Genomic DNA, 22997 nt, shown 5'->3' with positions numbered 1-22997 from the left:
CCGCTTTCACCTTTACTCCAAAATGAAGCTGATCGACTTAGGTGAGAATGAAACAAAAACACATGACATTTTAAAGGTAACTTTTTAATCACGTTTGCTCTGGAATTCAGCCGCTTTGGGCATAAAGCGGGTGTCCGTGGCTATTTTGGTCATTAATTGATTATTGAAATGATTATCAAATCAAATCAAACTTTATTTATAAAGCGCTTTTCATGCTGAAAGCTATCACAAAGATTACAACAAACACACACACACACACACACACACACACACACACACACACACACACACACACCTGAGCACGGACAGAGACACCACACCTCCACCTGAGCGACAGCACCCACATAGCCACAGCCTGTCACTGCACAGTTTAGGGGAGGCCCGGAGAGAAGGTTTATGCACAACTGCAGCCTCTGGAGGGTCCTACACCTTGATGTTCGGGAGACTCCAGAGGCACCAGCAGCTTCAAATACCTGTCTGCTGCTTTGTAGCAGCTGTTCTATTCATCTGATGTATTTATCTGGCAGACACCGTCCTCATTGTGCTTTTATCTGTCTGAATCAAACACAGATCTCTTATCAGTACGATGATTACTTAATCTTTCATGAAATATTGAAGGTTTTCATACCTAGACCAAGGCATTCAACTATTTCAACCTTTTCATCAGCAGAGAGATCCTTTTTCTTTCCTTTATTGCTTGAAAATGATGATCTGCTTAATAAAGTGGAACGTCCTTTTTCAGTATTTTTTCCCTTAACTGGGTTTAACCTGAAAAAAAATCATCCCAGGTCTCTGAGATTAATGTCAGTGATTCAAAGAGCCCTGAGACACAATACCATCCATGAGTTTTACCTCTATGGCACTGAAATACAATTTGCATAATCATTTGGAGCGTGGTGTAAAGTGCTGTGATTGACCCAACTAGAGCCTGTGTGAAAATGCCCTTAGATTAGGTTAATTTTTGTTAACCTTTGTAAACTTTGTAAATATCCCTTTTTGTTTATGTTATCCCTTTGTTGGGGTGTCACGGTTACCGGTGTAGCGGTAAACCCCAATAAACATGTTGACTAAAACAATTATTGTCTTAATTTTAAAAATATATATTATCTCGGTGGATTACCGCACCCGCGGTGTCGGCTCTGTGAGCCTTGCCAGCCGCCGCCTCATCTGCAGCTGGAATCATGTCCGAAGGATAAGACGACAGGACATGGATCAGCCCTTAAAGATGACCCAGTGGAAACTGAGAGAGCATAAAAATTGTTTAAATTAATAAAAAGTTAAATCGAATAATAGGATCACTAAAATAAGACCGAGAGGTAAAATACATAAATACTTAATAAATACAATTAAATATCAATTAATAGGCCTAGCAAAAATAGATATCAGCAAAAGCTAAGCTAAAAAGGTGGGTCTTGAGCTGCTCTTAAAAACATTTTCGTTCTCCTCAGCCCTGAGCTCCTCCTCAGCCCTGAGCTCCTCCTCAGGTGGTTCCAGAGGCGAGGGCTGTAATATTGGAAAGACGCCTCACCATGAGTCTTTTTGTTGACTTTAGGAATAACTAGGAGACCCCTGCCGGAGGAGCGAAGGGGCCGTGAAGGTTCATAAGGTAAAAGCAGTTCTGAAAGATAAGAAGGACCAAGACCATTAAGACATTTAAAAAACATTAAAAGAACTTTAAAATCGATCCTGAAACACACGGGGCCAATGCAGCGATTCTCAAACTGGTGTAATGTGGTCCCGCCTCCTGGTCTTCGTCAGGACTCGAGCTGCTGAAGTTTGTAAAAGTTGTAGATCTGAGATCCTCTTTTTGGGAAGACCAGAAAGCCGGGCATTACAGTAGTGGATACGACTGGTGATAAAAGCATGCATGAGCGTCTCCGTGTTGGCCCGAGAGAGAATGGGGCGACTCTGGCTATGTTCTTTAGATGTAAAAACCTCTCTTTGTGATATTCTTAATGTGTGGAATAAACACCAGCTCAGAGTCAAAGGTCACACCCAGGTTCTTCACCTGTGAGGAAGGATTAAAGACAGTGACTGTAGTTTGGGTAAAAGTCTCTCTCTCTGGACCGATGATTAACATTTCAGTTTTGTCCTGGTTAAGCTGGAGAAAGTTTTCTGCCATCCAGGATTTGATTCTAAAATGCAGTTAAAAAGTGCATCTATTGGCCTGGTGTCATCTGGAGACATGGAGATGTATAACTGTGTATCATCAGCATAACTGTGAAAGTCGACCCCGTGTCTCCTGATGAGAGGAGCATATACAGGTTAAAAAGCACTGGGCCTAAAATTGAACCCTACGTTACACCACATGTGATTTTATGTACCATATAATACTTTTCTGGGACTTTAATTAGTACATGTGATGCCCTCGAAAGGATCAACAACACATAGTTATAGTTCCTTTACTGTGATGTGAAAAGTTGCACTCTTGATAAGGTTTCGTTTGTATTTTTAAAAAACAATAAACAACTTTTTTTAAACTATTGTTTGCGTAGGACTATCAATGCTTTCTGAACATATTAACAAAATAATAATAACAAATCCCACGACAAAACTTTATTTATTCATTTTCCATCTTGGTTTTTGTTACTTCCCTCCACCCTAACCGAGCTGGATCGAAACATAAACGATTTGACTTTTTACATATGTATGCAGTCTACAGTCAAGAACTTGTCTCGTTCACTTTACTTACTGCCCCGTAAAGGAGTACAAATGCAAACATAACATTTATTACCCTGTAATGTCTGCTGTAGTCTGTTTTCTGCTTCTGCATAGATCTAAGTCTGGGTTTGTAGTGTGCCAACGGTTCAGGTCTAATGTAAAGTTTGCATACATAGCATTTAAAATATTTTAAAGGTACACTATGTTCACTTTTTTTATGTGAAAACAAAGTTGATATTAGTTTAACCAGCTTGGGTGATCAGCTTGGCGCCTTTACTTTCCATCCCAGTGGCCTCTAGAATGCTCCATGATCCGTTATTTTGAGGATTTCTGGTAGGTTTTCACTGCTTCTCCGTCTTACGCATACATTCCATTCTTAAAACCTACCAGAAATCCTAAAAAACTTGAAATAAAATTGATCCTGAAGCATCATGGGGTCACCAGGATGGAAAGTAAAGGTGCAAAGCTTCATTTATCCCGTGCATTTCGTACACAAGACAATTCAGTGCATCTTGGCTAATCTAGCAACAGTCAACTATTTTTTTCTTTTACATAAAAAGTTGCATAGTGTACCTTTAAAACAATAGGTCCATAAAGAGTACAAAGCAGAAGCAGAGTTTGTACAAATATTAATCCATGTCCAGGCCTCAGTCCTCTTCCGGGGGGAAGATTTGGGTAGAGCCAAACTGGAAAAAATGTGCTCGTTTCAGGCGGGGTTCTCCTTATACCAATAAACCATATGTTCTTTATCCCGTTCTTTATCGCCTGAGCTGCATGGTCCAACTCAAGCTTGAACGTCACACTACGCCGCCCCTTCACAGCTGACTTCCACACACCCCTTTCAATTGGGCCCTGACCCCCCTGACATTGCACTTTTTTCCCCTCAAAACTTGCCTGTTATTTCTCATTCGCTTTAGAATATTGTAAAAATCTGAAGAAATGAAACACCTCTATCTTACAGCCCAGGGAACCGCCCAAAAGTGCCCAAATGTAAACACCTTTCCAAAGGCGCGCGTGTGACCCCTCAGCGGTGCGTTCACGACCCACGCCACGACGGGACCTCCCAGCGCCGGAGAGCGGACATGCCCCAGATACATCCGCGCCGTCCCGTCTTTGTCCAGGACTGCGACGGGGGACAGACAGCGGGACAGAGGGGTGATTTATGTTCCAAAGCTCCTCTGCAGCTCCCAAAGGTGATCCGCACGAACAGCACGCACTGACAGAGATGGACTAGGGGGGGCGCCGACGCACACCGCCGCCACGCTCTTTTAAAAAATGCATCAGCGCTAAATCAAAAAGTAACCTTGAGCTGGAGCGAGGCAGGTGCCAGCGCCGTGTCAGAGCGAGCCCTGAACGTGGAGGGTCTGTGAGCGAGGAGGGGGGGGGTCAGGGGGTCAGAGGGTGGACACTGCGACGGGACAACTGACCAACATCATTAAAAGTGCTTATGACAGGTTTGAATGTGTCTGCATGTGTGTGCGCACCTAAACTGAGCGCATGTGTGTCGCCATTACTTACCACTAAACTGTAGCCTGTAGAGTTACATCCTCCAAAAACATGGAGTCTGTGTGGCTTTGAGGAGGTTTCTCTGAGCCCTGCTGATGACCAGGTCAGAACAGCTCAGGTTAGAACATATCTCAGTATGGGAAAACGGTGGCCTGTTAATGAATGGACTTTGCACTCTACCAGGAGAGCTGATCTAAAGCAAAAAAGTGGGTGGGGCGGAATAAGGTGAATATGAAAGCCATTTGTCCCATTGCTTATCAGAAAGAGCATTAAGAAGAATGTAGGTTTGACATGTCAGTATGGTGGCTTATGGGATGGCACATAGCTCCTAATCACCGGTTAGCATCAGAGGTCCCCATGCCAAAGGAGCGATGATAGTTAGCATTGAGGCTTCTTTCCCTTACTCCTTCCTAACTGACAGACCAATTCGGAAGCTTCTTTTCATGGCATCCGGTTTGGCATTAGACCTCTTACCAATCTGCTCATTTCGAAAGGGGCCTAGCTGTGTAGTCAAGTGTTTCCACCCGTCAGCCTGGGTCAACCAGGTTTTGAGGGATTTTGACGATGATAGCATTTAGCCGTTGCTAGCACAGCTTTAGCTGATGTTAGCATAAGATTAGCAAGGAGCTTACCTTCATAGTCCATCTTTAGCTGCTTCTTACCTCTAGTATTTGCCTTGGCACCTCTGAATAATTCCATAAACCCCACCGAAAGGCTGTATTGGTCGGCATTGTTCTCATCGCGGCTCACAGAACTTTTCACCGTTCTGTTGTCTGTTGTTTTGGTTGATTGCCGTGAGGCCAATACAATAGTTTTATATTTGATCACTTTGTTTCCTTATGTACCCTTTAACAACTTCCCCCAGGGCTCGCTCTCTCTCAGATTTAGAGCGATGTGGCAAGGGCACGTCCACCACTCATCCCTGCACTCGGCCGCCAGAAGAAGTTCATAATAAAAAAAAAAAATCAAAATCCTTGTTTGTCACTCAGAGTTACAGCGCCGTAAAAAGTCAATGAGAGCATGTGTCCCGGTGGAGGGCAGCAGCAGGACTGCTTTTACCTCCTGCTAAGAGAACATCTGCTGGGACGCTTAACACCTCTATAGAGCTAATTCAGCCTGGAGAGGCTTGGACACATGGGTACGGAGTCATGGATAAACTTTGACGCTCAGACCCTGGCAGGAAGAGAAAGAAAAGACTCCGAAATAATGAGGGGAGAGAAGGATGGATGGGGAAAATGTAAATGCAATAATATAGAGCACAGACGGTGGCGACTTTCAGATGCACTGTTCACTCTCAGACCTAATGACTTAACCTCGTTTTGTAAGCTAGAGTTGACAAGCTTCTCAAAGTGCTAGAAAAAGAAGAAACTTTATTTCTATTGCACCGATCGCAGTTAAAATGACATAGTGCTTCACAAAGAACAATTGTAATCCAGACAGGTACAACTACACTGTCATTATAGTCATTATTTATTCACTCTATTCATGTATGGATGAATGGATGGTCAAGTGGTTAAGAAAAGTCATTGGCCAGCCTCAGAACAGTTTTTTTTTGTCTACATTATGCACATTACGCCTACACACTACTTTTTCTTGGGCATTACATTGTTTTTGTTTTGTTTACTTGTTTTTGTGCAGTCCTGTGAGGGAAGTGCTGCTGTGATATTGGGCCATACAAAACTTGAATGATTTATTGATTAAAACACATTGAGCAGCCTTTGCCCTTGGAATTTCACTTGCTTCTGTTAAAGCAAAGTTTTGTTCCTGCTGCCTCTTCCCTGGTGAACAAGCTGGGATTTTAACTTCCTTGAGCCTACTTTACACTGCAGTAGTTTAATGCTTTTAAAACTTTGAACAGCATCTTCAATGACCTGTATTGTGTGCCTGAAACGACGGCCTTTATTTAGGATCTGAGCCATTTGTTTATGCACTATCAATGTTTGTGAAGCTCAAAAAAAGACACAAAAAAAAAAGACAACAAAGTGTTGATGGATTAACACATGTTAGTTTCTGGAACACTTACAAGCTGTTGCATTTGCGTGTGTGTTTATTTTATTCTCTGTTTAAAGGATCTGTATCATGCTATTTTAGCCATTCCAAAGTAAAGTACAGGCAAGTATTTTTTACTTGACTTCAGTTAACTCCGCCCCCTCTCTCCGCTCATACAACTTTACCGTAGTATAAAAAACAACAACAAAACGTGAAGTTACTTCACAATACAGTTATAAGGAGTTGACATCTACAACACAGCTTCATAAATGGCTAACCCACACGCTAACCCACACGCTAAGACACAAGCTAACACACACGCTAACACACACACTCTAACATACACGCTAACACAAGTTTTAATTGACTCTCCGCTCTGGTCCGTCGGGTGTTTACATTATGGGCCTCGCGTTGGTTATAAAAGTGAATCCACTTTGATTCTAGCCGAGGTTCACCAAACAAACATCCATCAGAGACAGTCACAGAAAAACAATATTTTGGTGACAGTCGCTGAATCCTGGAGAGAAATTCCAACTTCTGGTGTGTCCTCTTCTTTAGGAATAAAGTCTGTCCTCTCGCAGCCAAACACTTTTCTCCGTGACATTATCGTTAGGTAAGAAAAAAGAACAGGTGTGTCCAGAGTAGGTTAGAAAGAGCTCCTTCTTCACAGCTTTCAGTGCAAACATGACATCTGTTCAGACGCTCAGGGGGTGTGTTTGTTTTGTCCGCAGGGGCAGCGCGAACGCGTCAGGCACAAATCAGGCCGCAAGCATAGAATGAAGGCATTACATTACAGACGTCGAGCACTTCCGTTCCGCTCTGACGACACAACAGAGCAGGTCAGTCGTTCACCAGCAGAGGGCGGAGCAGCTGCTCAGAGAGCAGGATTCAGGAGGATTACTGAGAACTGCGTGAATGAAGTCATAACCCACTCTGGAGGTGTTTTTGATAAGGAAATAGCAACAACATGGCAAAAAAGCTCCAAAAAGTGGATTTTTCATGAAATAGGCCCTTTAAACTGTGGATGTTTCATGAATAACTAAATGCAGTAGCTTCCTCCTTGTGATGTACAGTAACTGTCCAGCATTCAGTGCTGAAAGAAGAGAGATAAGTTATTAGCAAAAGAATGGCTAAAAAAATGTTTAAAGTGGCAACATGTCCGTCTTTTGGCCGTAGATATTTCAGCTTTCTTCAGCTGAGATTATTGAATAACCTCTCATGACAAAACCAAGGCATGGTCAAATACACCAACAAAAATATTAACTCAACACTTTTGTTTTTGCTCTCATTTTTCATGGGGTGAACTCAAAAACATGAATCTTTTTTCTGCACAATACAATAGACCAGGGGTAGGTAACGTCACTTTTCATTCCCATATTTTTCATCGGAAACTGCATGGAAACACACCGGAGTGTGTTACAATGAATGTTTTTGGGTTGTTTTCAATAAAAACTTTGTGTGGAAAATACAGTGCTTTTATTTGGGTCGCAGCTTGTCATCCTATAGGGTAATGGTGGGTCCCAGAGCCATACGACTTGAGAAACGGCGATGTAAAACATTGGCTTTTGCAGAAAAATGTATTTAGTCTACAGGAGGCACGGTAGTACAGTGGTTAGCGCTCGTGCTTCACAGCTAGAAGGTCCGGGTTGGATTACCACCACGGGGCCTTTCTGTGTGGAGTTTACATGTTCTCCCGTGCCTGCGTAGGCTTCCTCCGGGTACTCCGGTTTCCCCTACCACTAAAAACATGTACAATAGGTGAATCCTCCAGCCAGGTGTTTCTCATCACCATCTGGCTGCACATCATGGAGATGGGTCCCCGAGCGCCGGCCCAGGCTGGCGGCTCACTGCTCCTACAGGTCGTCCCAGCAGCATTGAGGACGGCTCAAATGCAGAGAATGAACTTCCCTACGGGGATTAATAAAGTCTAACTTAACCTTAGTGATGAAGTTTGGCCCTTGGTGTTTTGGCAACAAAACAAACTTGTCTCTCCCGGCACTTGACCCATTTCTCCCAAATATCGTTCACAAATCTGTGTAAATCTGTGTTAGTGAGCACTTCTCATCCCCCTCACAGGTGTGGCTTATCAAGATGCTGATCAGATGCATGAATATTGAGCAGGTGTTTTCTTATGCTGTCTTAAATAAAAGACTGAAATGTTCGGTTTTGCTTCATTGGAGGAACCTGGAGGGGTCAGTGTGTGGTGAGTCCATTTGCCTCACACAGTGCCGAACATCTCCTTCATTGAGTGGGTCTGTGGTCGACTGTGGCCTGTGGAATGTTGGTCCACTCCTCTTCAATGGCTGTGGATGCTGGATAGATACAGGCGGCAGCGCGTCATACAAGGGGGCGTGGCTTTGCCAAGGGGGAAAAAAGCCTGTCATTGGAATCACAATTTTTCACTCGTTTTCGACGTTTCTGGGGGACTATAAACATATTTATCACACACTCAGATCCATTAGGTGTTTTTTCACGGCAAATTGTTCATTAGAAGCGAAAACCGGCAATTGTTTTTTAAGTATTTCTGGGCTGCTAGACCACTTTGCTCCTCTCCATGTCTCCAAGAAAATATATTCATAATTCAGCATTTTTTTTTTTTTTTTTTGTGTTTTCCCCCTCTGGCTGCTTCAAACATCAATGTCATCAATAAAATGCACTTGTGTTGGTTGTCGTTGTTGGTTGTTGCAGTGCACTGAGGCAAATGGTGTCACAGCGGCACGGTAGTGCAGCGGTTAGCGCCTCCGCTTCACAGCTAGAAGGTCCCGGGTTCGACTCCCACCAAGGACGGGGCCTTTCTGTGTGGAGTTTGCATGTTCTCCCCGTGTCTGCGTAGGTTTCCTCCTGGTACCACCGGTTTCCCCTAAACATGTGCAATAGGTGAATCCTCCAGCCAGGTGATTCTGACCATCAGCCTGGCTCCACATCATGGAGATGGGTCCCCGGGTGCGGCACTGCCGTCGACCACTGCTCCTTACGGGTTGCCCCAGCAGCATCGAAGGATGGGTTAAATGCAGAGGACACATTTCCCTACGGGGACAATAAAGTTAACAAACAAACAAACACACCAGATAAGGACTGGTTTTCAATGAGTGTCCTTTTATTGTAGACAGCCTAAGACACGCCTGCGTCTGACCAGCGTCTTGATGTGCCACAGCTGTGATGGAGAAGTGCTCACTAACACGGGTTTAGACAGATTTGTCAACATATTTGAGAATAATGTGTTTGTAGGAAATGTTTTATGTCTTTGAGTTCACCTCATGAAAAATGAGAGCAAAAACAAAAGTGTCAAGACTATGATACATATGAATGATACAGTGGATTTTTTCCCCCCACCATCGTATCCAGCATTGGGGGCTGTCCTTCGTACCCAAATAGAAATAGAAATAGTGGTATTGTGATTCGTGACAGCGCTGAGTATCTGCATAAAAGCGCTCACACATCAGCCGTCTAAGTCTACCCCTCTCCTTCACTCTATTAGCTCTCTGGACTCTCCTCCGCCTCCAAGTTATTTCCAAGTTCCCCTTCCTCTCCCCTGCACATTCAGCGTGGACATGTCATCCATCTGAGGGCGCCCCGGGGCAGAGCGCGGGGTGGCCCGGCTGACTCCGGCCGACTGCTGCAGCCGCTTGTATTTCAGCGTGTTGGAAGTGCGTGGAGAATCGGCGTGAAGGCTGAAGGGATTATGGATTTCGGGCCCGACTCTAAGCTGCCCTCCGATGCCCAGCGAGGATGTCCGTGAGCGGGGTAATCTTCAAACGGCACGCGGAGGGATGATGAGTGGGCACCGAGACGCGACGCGGCGCTAAAGTGTCCAAATGTGTTCCGTGAGTTTAGGGCCTTGGGAGGGACAGGTCAGAGGGGGTTAGAGGAGGGAGTGTGAGGGCCCCAGATGCTTTACACAAAAATAGGTGCAGTGGCTATAAAACTACTTAAACTGGATGAGTCAAATATACTCATCCAAAGTACATCTTTGTGCTCTGAACAACAGAGTTTATGAAGTCCCTCGACTGACATTTAGGTAAATCATTTATACTGAAATATTAAAAGGAAAGTAAAATATCTAAAAATGTCATCTTGGCTTCGCTATGAAGGGATTGACTCTGCCTTATTGTTGTCATGCACTAGGCTAATGGGAACAGCCCATACGCAGTACAACCACCAACCGACATGGTGAACTGAGAACGAGGCCCCAGGATCAGGACCTTCCTGCAGTGAGGCTGACACAGCACTTGAGTCCCAGGCTCATTTTCCATCATGATCCTGCTGAATTGTCGAGTGTGTTGTGTTTAGTTGAGTTGATGTTTCGTTGAAGCTTCAGGCCTGTCTGCAGAGGGACCCAGGGACTCTTCCCAGCCCTGGGTCCATCTACAGCAGACATGTCGAACAGGCGGCCTGCGGGCCAAACCCAGCCTGCAACATGATTTAATCCGGCCCCTGACTTGTAGAGTATGCATTCCTGAGTATGTCAGAAAAAGTAGTGGAGTTATGATTTTTTAAGGAAATAACCAGCATGCTCATTCCAGCCAATAGGGGGCAAGTTAACTGTCAGAGCCCCATGGCATCGACGGCAAAGATAAAGTTTTACTTACCCACAGATATCTTCCGATACATAAATGATAGAAAAAAGCTCTTTTTCTTCGGAAAGACGAGAGTCATAGCTGCACGATGATATCCGGGATATCCCTGTATGTCACTCCTACGCAGCGTGATGACGTCGTCAAGTTCTCCAGTAGTAGCGCCCCCTTCTGATATGGGCCGCTAGCTGCAGCTAGCGCACGGCGCACTGGCGAAGATTTCCCCCAAAGATTACATGTTCTGCAAAGAGTTCCTCTCCGTTTGTGCATGGAGCCAACTGGATAAAGCCATCACATACAACTTCCTGTGTTGTGGAAATGATTCATCTTGAGGAGCTAAAGGCATTTGTTTGGTTTACGGTGGAGGAGAACGAATGTGTATTTCATGACGCACTTTTCACCGTAAAAATATCCAAATATTGTGCTAAAGCTGGATGAAATAATTGTGCTCCTTGGTCTTCAGGGCCCCTGGAAACATATTTCAAATGTCCATAAATGTCGTTATATATGTCATTGACCTTTTTTAGCAATCAGAATTTGTAAAAAAAAAAAAAAAACATTTAGTTTATTATGAGTGTCCAGGTTGTCCTAAAAAAAAAAAAAAAAGTATAACACTTTAAGGGTAGAAAGGAGATTTTTTTTTTAATGGCATGAAAGTGTGACAAACTACTCCAGGCCAAAATAACCTAAAATACTTTTTGGGGCTGTGAAGGTTAAATTTTAAAAAAGGAAAGAATTCCACACATGTCAATCAGAGGGCACTGTCACATCAGTCTGCCCTAGAGCGGCTGTGGCTTCAATAGCAGCTTACCACCACAGAGTGTGGAGTGAATGAATAATGACTGAGACACAGGCTTGTAAAGTCAAATACAAGTGTCAGCCGACCAAATCACAGATCATCACTATTAATTTATTGGAAAAATGTTTTCTCAATAGTATTTTCCTTTTTACATTTACAAAACTGACACTTGTGGCTTATGCTGGGGCTCAGCCTTCTGCAGGGCAGAAGCTCTCGCAGACTCGGACGTGTGACCGATGAAGAGGACTTGACCAGACACAGCTCTCACACCAGTACTATCAACTTCATAAGTCTCTTTATCAACTCTTTTTTAGAATCACATGTGTACATTCAGTGAACCAAAAAGGTCTTTTTAAATGAGCTGAACTGAAGACCAGCACCTGCCGTGGGAACACTCTTAATCCGAACACTCTGCGCTAAAGTAATGTGCGGGATTCCTGCACCGCTGTCGTTTGAATCACCGATGGGCTGTGCGAATGTAAAATGATGGCGGTGCAGGTTCTTTTCAAGCCTTTCCGCGAGCGCCGGGCCGGGCTTCCTCTTTCCCTCTGCAGACGCGCCTGAGAAAACCGGCAAAGCGTTGATGCAGTCGAGTCAGTAAATGTGAACGTTTTCTGAAATCCTGCGTTAACATTGTGTGATGCCATTTTATGAGGGCCCACATTGCTCATTTTCACTATACTGTTCAATATCATAAACCCTGACCCTCTACAAGCCCCTCCCACCTCCAGCTCAGAAGGAAATGTCACGTTGAAATCGATGGCGCCGCTCCGCTCTGATCAGTATCACAGGCTTTTCTCCAACTTCCTTCTTATTCAATTAAAGCGCTTCATTACGAGCCGATTGTTTCCCTGCATTATTTAAAGCGATCCAAAGGACTGATGCCGTCGCACAGGGCGGAGATAAGGCGGCGCCGAGGAGCAGCAGGAGGAGCGGCTCAAGGACATCGCTCCGTCTCAGAGGAGATAGCGTCCCGGGCCGATCAGGAGCTGAGGATGTCAGGGGTTTGGTGGAATGAAGATGGAGATCGCACGTTTAGGGGAAGCTGCATTAGCGCGATGTTTCCGAGATGGCTAAAGGTTAATCCACTAAAGGAGACAGTGCAGGAAATACTCTTTTTAAATTTTTTATGTCATTATCAATTTGGAAGTTTTGGGACAAGTTGGAGGTGCAAACCATCAACTCACAAAAACACAGCCATTGTGTTCTACTGTGGCACTAACCAAATACGTGTGTGGTGAGGCTTGTATAGACTCCAATATAAAGTCAACAAAACTGGGGGAAAATGCAACTTGCAGTAATTGAAATTGAATTAATTGAAAAATGTCTCACGATATTGCAAAATAAATGTAAAAGACATTTTATGGCCGGGGCTCGTACCCCGCGTGCCCGCCCAGTAAGTTATTGACTATCCTGATGCGCCACGTGGAAAATGCGTAGTAGCTGACATTTGCACTATAAAGTAGCATGTAGCATTTCATCTTTTAATTCTTCCTCATTCCTTTACATTTAAACACCTAAACCGTGCAGAGTTATTAAACAGGCTGGTTTTCATGCGTAGTAGTGCAGGCACAGCGCCCCCCCTCGGATCGTCAGGGGCATTGCAGTAGAGCCAGGCTTCACCTCATTTCAAAACACTATTTAAAGGATCTGTATCAGGCAATTTTAGCCATCCCAAAGTAAAGTATAGGCATTTATATGATATATTGTACCTCTACCACTATGGATTACTCATTTTTGTGATAAATATAAGTATTTTCTGGGGGTATTTTGCAAACCCAGAAGACACAATGCTTCGATTCAGTTAACTCCGCCCCCTCTCTCAGAGCGGATCTGCCCATGCAGTATTAGCAGTAAAATAAATATAAATATCACAGCAATAAGTGAAGTTACTTCACAATACAGGTATAAGGAGTTGACATCTGCAACACAGCTTCATTATGGCTAACACACACATTAACACACAAGCTAACACACATGCTAACACACACATTAACACACAAGCTAACACACATGCTAACACACACGCTAACACACAAGCTAACACACACGCTAACACACAAGCTAACACACAAGGTAACACACACGCTAACACACACGCTAACACACAAGCTAACACACACGCTAACACACACATTAACTCACAAGCTAACACACAAGCTAACACACAAGCTAACACACAAGCTAACACACACGCTAACACACACGCTAACACACACGCTAACACACAGGCTAACATGCATTTTGATTGACTCCTTGGTCCTTCCCGCACCATCGTATGTTTACATTATGGGATTTGCGTTGTTTATAAAAGTTAATCCACTTTGATTCTGGTGAAGGTTCACAAACATCCATCAGAGACAGTCACAGAAAAACACTATTTTGGTGAAAGTCGCTGAATCCCAGAGAGAAATTCTGGCGAGTGTCCTCTTCTTTAGGAAGGTTGAATAAAGTCTGTCCTCGTAAACGCACTTTTCTCCGTGACATTATCGTTAGGTAAGTAAAAAGTACAGGTGTGTCCAGAGTAGGTTAGAAAGAGCTCCTTCACAACTGTCAGTGCAAACATGATAAGATAAGATAAGATAAGATGGTACTTTATTGATCTCACAGATGGAGAAATTGCATAAGACGTCTGTTCAGACGCTCGGGGGGGGGATTTGTTTTCTCCGCAGGGGCAGCACGGACGCCTTGGGAACTTCCTTTGTATTTTACAACAGAAATAATGAAAAAAATAGTTTTAGAAGGTCAAATCCGGCCGCAAGGCATTACATTACAGACGTCGAGCACTTCCGTTCCGTTCTGACGTCAGAGTCACAACGCAGCCGCTCAGAGAGCAGGATTCAGGAGGATTACTGAGAACTGTGTGAATGAAGCCAAAAACCACTCTGGGGGTATTTTTGATAAGGAAATAACATAACAACATGGCTAACAGCTACAAAATCAAATCAAATCAAAGCGCCTGACAAAAAAACATTTATAAACGAGTTGAGGTCAGTGTGTCACAGTCAGTGTGTACGGGACACCAGAGGCTCCGCCTTCTTTACACCATATCCACAACTGATTTAAAAAAAAAAAAAAAAAACATCATCAAAGGGCTTGTTTTTATTAAGTTTATTGTATTTTTTATTGTATTTTTAATTATTTTCATGATGAGCTGTGAAACACTCATTTGTACTTCCCTCCCCTGACGACACGTCACTGTCAAACGCCCCGTACACACCCACGGGAAGGAGCAGGAAATCGCACTACATCAGTTTTCACAACCAGGGGCACGGGGGGTACTTGAATTATCTCAGGTTAAAAAAGAAAGTGTCACGGCTCACTATAACCCAGAAGACAACGCAGCAGGAAGGTTTTAACAGATTTATTATAGGAGTCTTTTACAGGTGGAGCAGAATGAACCAGGCAGGCAGGTGAGTAGACAAGATGGCTGCTGGCACCTGAGCACAGAAAAAACAGGTTACAAAAATATTGCTTCAACAATGACAGAGTCAAGTGTTACTAACTGAGACTGGCGAGGCATGGATGAAGAACCAGACTTCTCATACTGCATGTTTACGAGATCTGGATGGCATCAGGTGTGCCAGCAGCCAAGCCAGGAAGGCCACGCCCAGGGAGGAGGACAAACACAGAAGGGAGGGGGAGAGCCAAGATGTGGATCCTGACAGAAAGTGAAATGAAAACCATAAGAAGTCCTGTTTGCCAGAAGCCACAAGGAGGTTTCTGGCGAACAGGAAACGCCATGAAGCCATTTTTGTGCAATTTACGACTAATAGTTGTTCTGTGGACAGTTTCCCCCACCTGAGCTGTAGCTCTCTGCAGTTCATCCAGGGTCATCATAGGCTTCTTGGTAACAGCTCTGGTCAGTATACTCTCCTTGTTCGGTCAGTAAGTTTAGGAGGACGGCCGGGTCTTGGTAGGTTTGCAGTCTCTTTCCATTCCTGGATGGTGTATTTAACTGTACACAGAGAGATGTTCAAAGCTTTGGATGTTCTTGGACTTCATGATGGCTGCACTAAAGGAAAGGAGGCCTATACTTTTTAAAGGGGGGTCCACACTTATGCAACCCACTTTACATACATTTCCCCTTTTTTAAGCATCAAAAATATTCCTGGAGACCGGACCGCTCCATCCTGTGCTCAAATTGTCTTGCTAACAGGTCGTAGCCATTGTTTAAAGCCAAACTGTTTCCTCCCTTTTATCGAGCACAGGATGATCCACACTCTGTCCATTGTATAGTGTTGTTATGTCCATGAGCAAGACACCCATTATTCAGCCCTAACTTGCAGAACACTCGGGCTGCTTAGATAAAGTTGTAACCGTAGTTGTTGAAATGATGTGATTCATGTGTTTTAGCAGCTCGAGTGAAACCCATCACGAGCTCACGGTCAGGTCTGTGTGTCATTTTCACCTCTGTCACTCGAACAACCCCGGTAATTGAATTACAGAGGTGGGGCACACAACGAGAATCTGTTGAGAAATGTTTTAGAAATAGCTCGAGAGTAAAATATCAGATTCAAAAAGTCAGTTCACTGTGAAAGCCCTGTTCAAAATATTTCATGTATGTAATGTAATGTAGTGGAATAGAAAGTACACATCAGGCTCTAAAATGTAGTGAACTTGTACTGCACCTCCCCTTGGCCCTCAGTCTGGACAATCACCTGAAAAGAATCAAAATAAAACAGATACAGGCTTATTTTTATTGTCAATAAATCTGACTTTATTTTCTCTGCTTGCCCCGTAAAGGTATGTTTGATATTATTGTCAACCCAATGAGTCACCCACTGCAGAAATAGAATTTTCATCACACTTCGATACGATTCACATAACATGGCTCACGAAAACGATATTCTAATACTGCGATACGCGATATACAGTATATCTCACAAAATAACAAAACATGACGATTATGAAGAAGCATTTGTGAGTTTGAACCTTTTTAACATTGTTGCTTTCTAACCAAATACATGCTCCATAGTTTATATGATTAACACTGGCTTTCATGTACATTGTTCCCCTAACTCTGCTGAAAGGAATAGGCCACCGTTTTTACATACTGAGATATGTTCTTACCTAACCTTAGCCGAGTTAATATATCCCCCGTCTGCGCTCTGTCAGGCAAACGGAGCACATGCGCAGCCTCTCCCACATGTCACATAGCTCCAAAAAAGCTCACGATAGAAGCTACCAAGCTCTTCCACGTGTTCCCTATTTAAATAAAGTTACGTGGGAGAGGCTGCGTATGTGCTCCGTTTGCCTGACAGAGCGCACGGACAAAGACAAGACGGGGATATATTAACTCGACTAAGGTTAGGTAAGAACATATCTCAGTATGTAAAAACGGTGGCCTATTCCTTTAAATGAGTCAATAACTGAGACCCCACATAGTGAAAATGATGTATTTATAAGTAAATAAGATCAATAACAACATCATCTATAATCTATAATATAAAATGGAATCACGAGTAGCTAAACTCCATAAGGGCACCGCCATGTTTATTTCCCAGAAATCCGCGGGCGGCCCCCACGTGCCGGTCCCTCGGCTCAATGGCATTGAACCCCTAATATTTATCCATAAATATTCCACTGTTTCTTGAGTTCTATTCCCCGAGTTCAACATATTGTCGTTGTAGTTTATAAGAAAGGAGTCCGGGTGCATCAAACGCTCCAATTGCAGTTTGTTTGAAATTATTTTTAGCATTCATTATTTTACACATTTGTAGTGGCCATAGTTTTTGGAATGGGTTGGGAACCACTGGTCTACTTAGTGCGGGTCTGCAGCTATACTGAGTGACGGGTTATAGGGACTATACTGGACATTTCTGTGTAATAACTCATAATCTCAGAATATCAAATGTGGAGACTTCCTAGTAATAATATAATATCATTCAAATTCATGTATTTGTGGGACAGTGTTTGGTCCAAGTGCTCACATTTATAGTGCTGCCCCCTACTGTTCTGACTGAATTATTGACCATTATTGGCATTTATATGCACGTTGTCATCAAAAGTATTAGTATTAGTATTAGTAGTAGTATTATTGTCACTGCCCTAATTAGCAACAGTGTAATCCAAAATGTTACGCATTGTGCCTTTAACCACCCATGCAGATCTTACTTTAGTTTCAGAAACTAGAAGGTCTTAGCTTTCAAATGAGGTATTACACTGGCATAAAGGCTGTGCAACTCTATCAACTCTCTCTCTCTGACACTTTGAGATGTGGATATGCAGAATTGCTAAACCGAACCCAAACCTAAAATGGCAGATAAATGAAAATGACCCCAGTAAAAGCTGCTGTTTAAACCCTAAAACTCAGCAATACATCCCAAAATATTCACACACAAAGTTACCACGGGCAACATTGTAGTCTTGTTTACGGTGATAATATTTTTGTTTTATCCATTTCAACATTTCAACACAGCATGTTTTTGAGTGATTTATTGATTTGAGATATTATATTTACATTATGTACATTATTTACATTACATTGTCACAGAACAAAAAACTCAAAGGGAGTCGGCCGAAGCAAGAAAGCTTCTGGTGCCACCTATTCAAGATGAGTGTACTTTCAGCTGCAGGCCGTCCCCAACAGTACCTGAGTTATCCAGGTCCAAAACACTGTCTGACCCCGGCACGTGCACAGCAGGAGCGTGCATGTGCCGGAGTCAGTACAAGTTATTAGTGAATAACAACTTCTTTTTTCCATATATGGGCACATACACATCTCTGTGGGTGTGCCCATCCATGAACTACAGCAATGATTGCAGATTTCACATGTTCAGCATTATCAATAAGACCAGCAGCATCGATAGGCAAGGCAAGGCAAGTTTATTTGTAGAGCACAATTCATACACAAGGCAATTCAAAGCGCTTCACAGTTGCATAAATATAAGAAAACAAATAGAATCAATAAAAACATCAACATAAAATTAATCAATTACAGTAAAAGGCAAGAGTGCAGATAAAATACTGTCAGTCATATGCTCGGGCAAAAAGAACTGTTTCAGCCTGGATTTGAAGATTGTCAGAGTTGAGGCCTGTCTCACATCCTCATGAAGACTGTTCCACATTTTAGCTGCATGAAACTGAAACGCAGCCTCACCATGTTTATTACTGACTCTGGGAACCACCAGGAGACCCCTCCCTGAAGATCTCACTGTGTTTAGTCCTGACTCTGGGAACCACCAGGAGGCCCCTCCCTGAAGTTCTCAGGGCCCGAGATGGTTCATACGGCTGTAACATGTCAGAGATGTAGTTTGGAGCTAAACCATGAAAAGACTTGTAACAAGCAGAGCTGTTTTAAAGTCTATTCTCTGACAGGAAGCCAGTGCAGAGACCGGAGCACTGGACTAATATGGTCGTATTTCCTGGTTCTTGTCAGGACTCGAGCAGCAGCGTTCTGGATGTTCTGTAGCTGTCTGACAGCTCGTTTAGAGAGGCCAGTGAGCAGCCGTTACAATCGTCTAATCTGCTGGAGACAAATGCATGGATAAGTCTCTCTAAGTCTGGTTTTGACACTATTCCTCTGATCTGAGCAATGTTTTTCAGATGGTAAAAAGCTGCTGATGTTGTGGCTTTGATGTGGCTGTTTAAGTTCAGGTCTGAGTCCATGATCACTCCTAGATTTCTAACCTGATTTTTTGGTTTTAGAGAGAGAGACTCAAGGTGACTGATAACACTTTGTCTGTGTGCCTGTGGGCCAAAAACAATGATCTCAGTTTTGTCTGCATTTAGCTGGAGAAAGTTGTTTTGCATCCACAAGCTGATCTGTTGGATGCAGTGACAGAGTGTATCTACAGGCCCATGTTCACCAGCCGTCAGTGACACGTAGATTTGAGTGTCATCTGCATAGTTGTGGTACGACACATTGTTGCTGTTTATTAGCAACCTTGCAAAATGTAAATTACATTTACATTTTACAAATCTGATGAGACTTACAAGACAACTTACAAGGATGTGAGACGTAGAGCCAGATACAAAAGTATGTGGTTACTGATCAATCATTTATTTTTATTTATGGTTGTTGCTATTATTATTATTATTATTATTATTATTATTATATTATAATTATTTTTTTATGTTTCTTTCCCATTCACGAAATACCATATCCAGTCATTACCTATAAAACCCCGTCACCATCCTATTGATTTACATCATTATTGAAGTATTAGTAGTAGTACATATATATACTTGCATGTCCATTCAAATTGATTTCAACATGATTTTCACATTTCCCACGTGTTTGCGCTTCGGCTGCACTCTGTCCTGGAACACCTGAGTGATGTGGGGATATATAGGTGCTTGTTAAACATAGGGATCACCTATATTATAATAATAATAACCAGGGGCGGACTGGGACTGAAAAACAGCCCTGGGCTCTGACTAGCCTGGCCCAAATTAGCGTAATTGTGCACTTCCACAAATACATATTTTAACCTCTGACCCCCCGCCTTAACATTAACGAGTGCATTTTCCCCAGTTCGGCTTTTTATTATTATTTTTTTGATCGGTATCATCAGCAAAAAGAGTGGGAAAGGCGGTCGTAGAAACAGAAGCAAAATCATTCATATAAATAATAAATAATAACGGTCCCAAAACTGAACCTTGTGGTGCACCATACTCCACGGAATTCCTTTTAGATTCATTTTTTTTTTTTATACTGGGCTTTACCCAAATCTAAAAGCTTCTCGACTGGAGAGCAACAATGTAACGCCTCATTTGAAAGCTAAGACCTACAAAAGTGATGGAAACTTTTCGTCACGTCGCCACATTTTTGTTTTTTTAGTCATTTTTTGTTGTGTTTTTCTCATGTTTTTGTAGTTTTTTTTTTTGTCTGTGTTTTTTTTTAGATTTGGGTAAAGCTCGGTTGAGGCGGGACTGGTGGCCCTAGAGCCAGTGGCCCTTCTGTGCTCTTCCAGAATGGACACATGGCCAGTCCGCCCCTGTATTTGGTCATATATTGTGCGGCCTGAAGTAAATGGAACATGTACATTACGCTTAGCAATGTTGAAAAAGTGGGACTGACATTTTCAAATGGATACGCAGAACAACCAAAAGAAGAAGCAACAGCTCTCTGAAGGCTGGAAATGAGATCACAACTTCGAGATCTTTCAAGTTGAAGCGATTACAGCGGCTAAATCCGCGCGCGGGTTTGAATCGGCCACAGTCGACGGTTTTAGCTCTTGACTTGGAGGAGCACCTGGATGAAAGCCGCGCACTCTTCGGCTCATAATCAAATTACGCTTATGTCTGTACATTTCAAAACAACAACAACAATGAGATGAGAGAGTTTGGCTTCTAAATATGACACGCCGAGGAGGAGAGGTGTGTTGAGGCTCGGGGCTGAAGGGGGGAAGAAGAAGAAATGTGTCCACAAACACGGAGATCCATTTGGGAGCGTGACGCCGGATTCCCTCGCGGTGACAGCAGAGCGCTACATGCATTAGAGGAGAGGCCGAGGCAGAGATGTGGATGATGAGCGCTCCGGGGCCCCCACAATATAACAGGAACACGTTTAACAAGGAGCACGGGCTGACACTGCCATCACCTGGACACAGAGGGAACCACAGGCCACTAAAACCATGGATGGAGGAGAGACTGGGGACAACAGCTCAACACAGGACGGTTTCCTCCATTCAGAAAAGACACCAGCAGGACAGAAAACACATTCACAATCATCTCCTGAATTTAGGAGTAAAATCCAGGGCCGGGACCTTTTACAAGTCATTCTGATTCATTAATTACATTAGGTTTAGTGCGATTAAAAATATGTTTTTAGAGAACTCTGTGATGGAAGAAAAAAGTGATATGACAGCCGCTGTGTACAAGGTCAAATACACACAAATATCAACTCTTTTCCGCATACAAAGTTGCATAATGAACCTTTCAGCCAACATGAACTTCTTTAAAAAAGATCATTCTCCAGTGTCTTGTGTCAGGACAAAATTAATCAAACTGTTATTGAATGATCACACTGTGTGTCTGGCACATGGTCTTCTGTCATGGCCACTTATAATTATACAATTAATAATATGTAATTATTCATTAAGAGTGTGAAGGCTGTCATTCATCCAGGGAGCATCCATCATAGAAACGGTTATATCAGCGACTGGACTGGGTTTTGGTGAAGTTGAGGACATTACACTTCGAGCTTCTTCTGAGCTCTTTGGGTCAGAAAAGACACTTTTACCCAAACTGGAGCGGTTTAAATAAGACCCAGGCTCCTCCCAGGAGGAAGGGATCAAAAATGCCAAATATTCATACTCAAGTTGTAATAGGCCTATGTTTCTTGTTACATTTCCAGCTAAATATCTTGATGCTCTTCATTAATTAAAGGTTTGTCGTTGCTTTGATACTGTGTGTCTACTTTGATTAAAAGTCAGAGCGCATTTGGCTGCTGAACAATTCATACTTTATAATTTCACCGTTACTGTACACGTCTTTTTCATAGTGTATATTCGTTTTCATCCAGATTTGAAAAAGACCTGCTGCTGCTTAAAATGCATTGATTATTCCCAGTGCTTAATTTGATCCCCCGTTTGGGGGAACGCATTCCCCCAATTACAATTTTTTCAGGATAAAGGATCCGGGAAATACTTAGGAGGATCCGGCAAAAAATGTGTCTGATATAATGGTGTCTAATGAGAGTGTTCCGGCAAATATTTTGGCCTGTTCCCCCAATCCATCACATCAGACCAAAAGTGTTCCTGAAAATACTCATTTACAAATTAAGCACTGATTATTCCAAACGACACACTTGAAAAAAGTGCCATTTCTCGCTGATTGGGGGAAAAAGCTCTCACTCCCGTGCGGACTCCGTGTCCCATCAGTCACACTTCTCGCGACACTCTGTATAACAAATACAGAGGTGTCAGTGTTTTGGCCTCCGTGTATGGAAAGCGAAACTGAAACTACCAACGAGTACATGGCTGCACTGCGTTTTTTTGGAGCACTACAATTTGTTTTCTTTTTCTTTTGTATTGTGAGCCCAGAGGCACATTTTATTATAAAGCAGCTTTGCCAATTTTATTCTGAGATTATAAAGACTGTCTAATGATGGACATTTAAGCTATTGTAGTTTAAAAAATAACTTATTTTTTATATTGTATATGCACCGAAACGAACTGGGAGAGCCCCTTATATTTACCCATAAATATTCCACTGTCTCTGCTATTGTGTAGTCGCTCATTCTCACTCCTTCCTGCACGCCGCAGCGCGCGTGACACCACCTGGGGCCACCTGCTCTAGTGCGGGTCTGATCCATGGTCTGTACCGTGAGTGACGGGTTACGGACCAGGGTGGACATTTTTTTGTAAAAACTCATAAGCTCAGAAGATCAAATGCGGAGGCTCGCGGGGCAGCTCATTAAGTCCGGCCCGGCCAATCCTCGCGCTGTTTGCGTAGCTTACGTCAGAGGCGCGCGCAGCGTGCAACAGCTGTGTACACAACACACTGCAGTGGTCCAGGAG

Source organism: Gobius niger (assembly GCF_951799975.1).
Source record: "Gobius niger genome assembly, chromosome: 8".
Classification (NCBI taxonomy): Eukaryota; Metazoa; Chordata; class Actinopteri; order Gobiiformes; family Gobiidae; genus Gobius; species Gobius niger.
Note: the sequence above shows the minus strand (reverse complement) of the source record.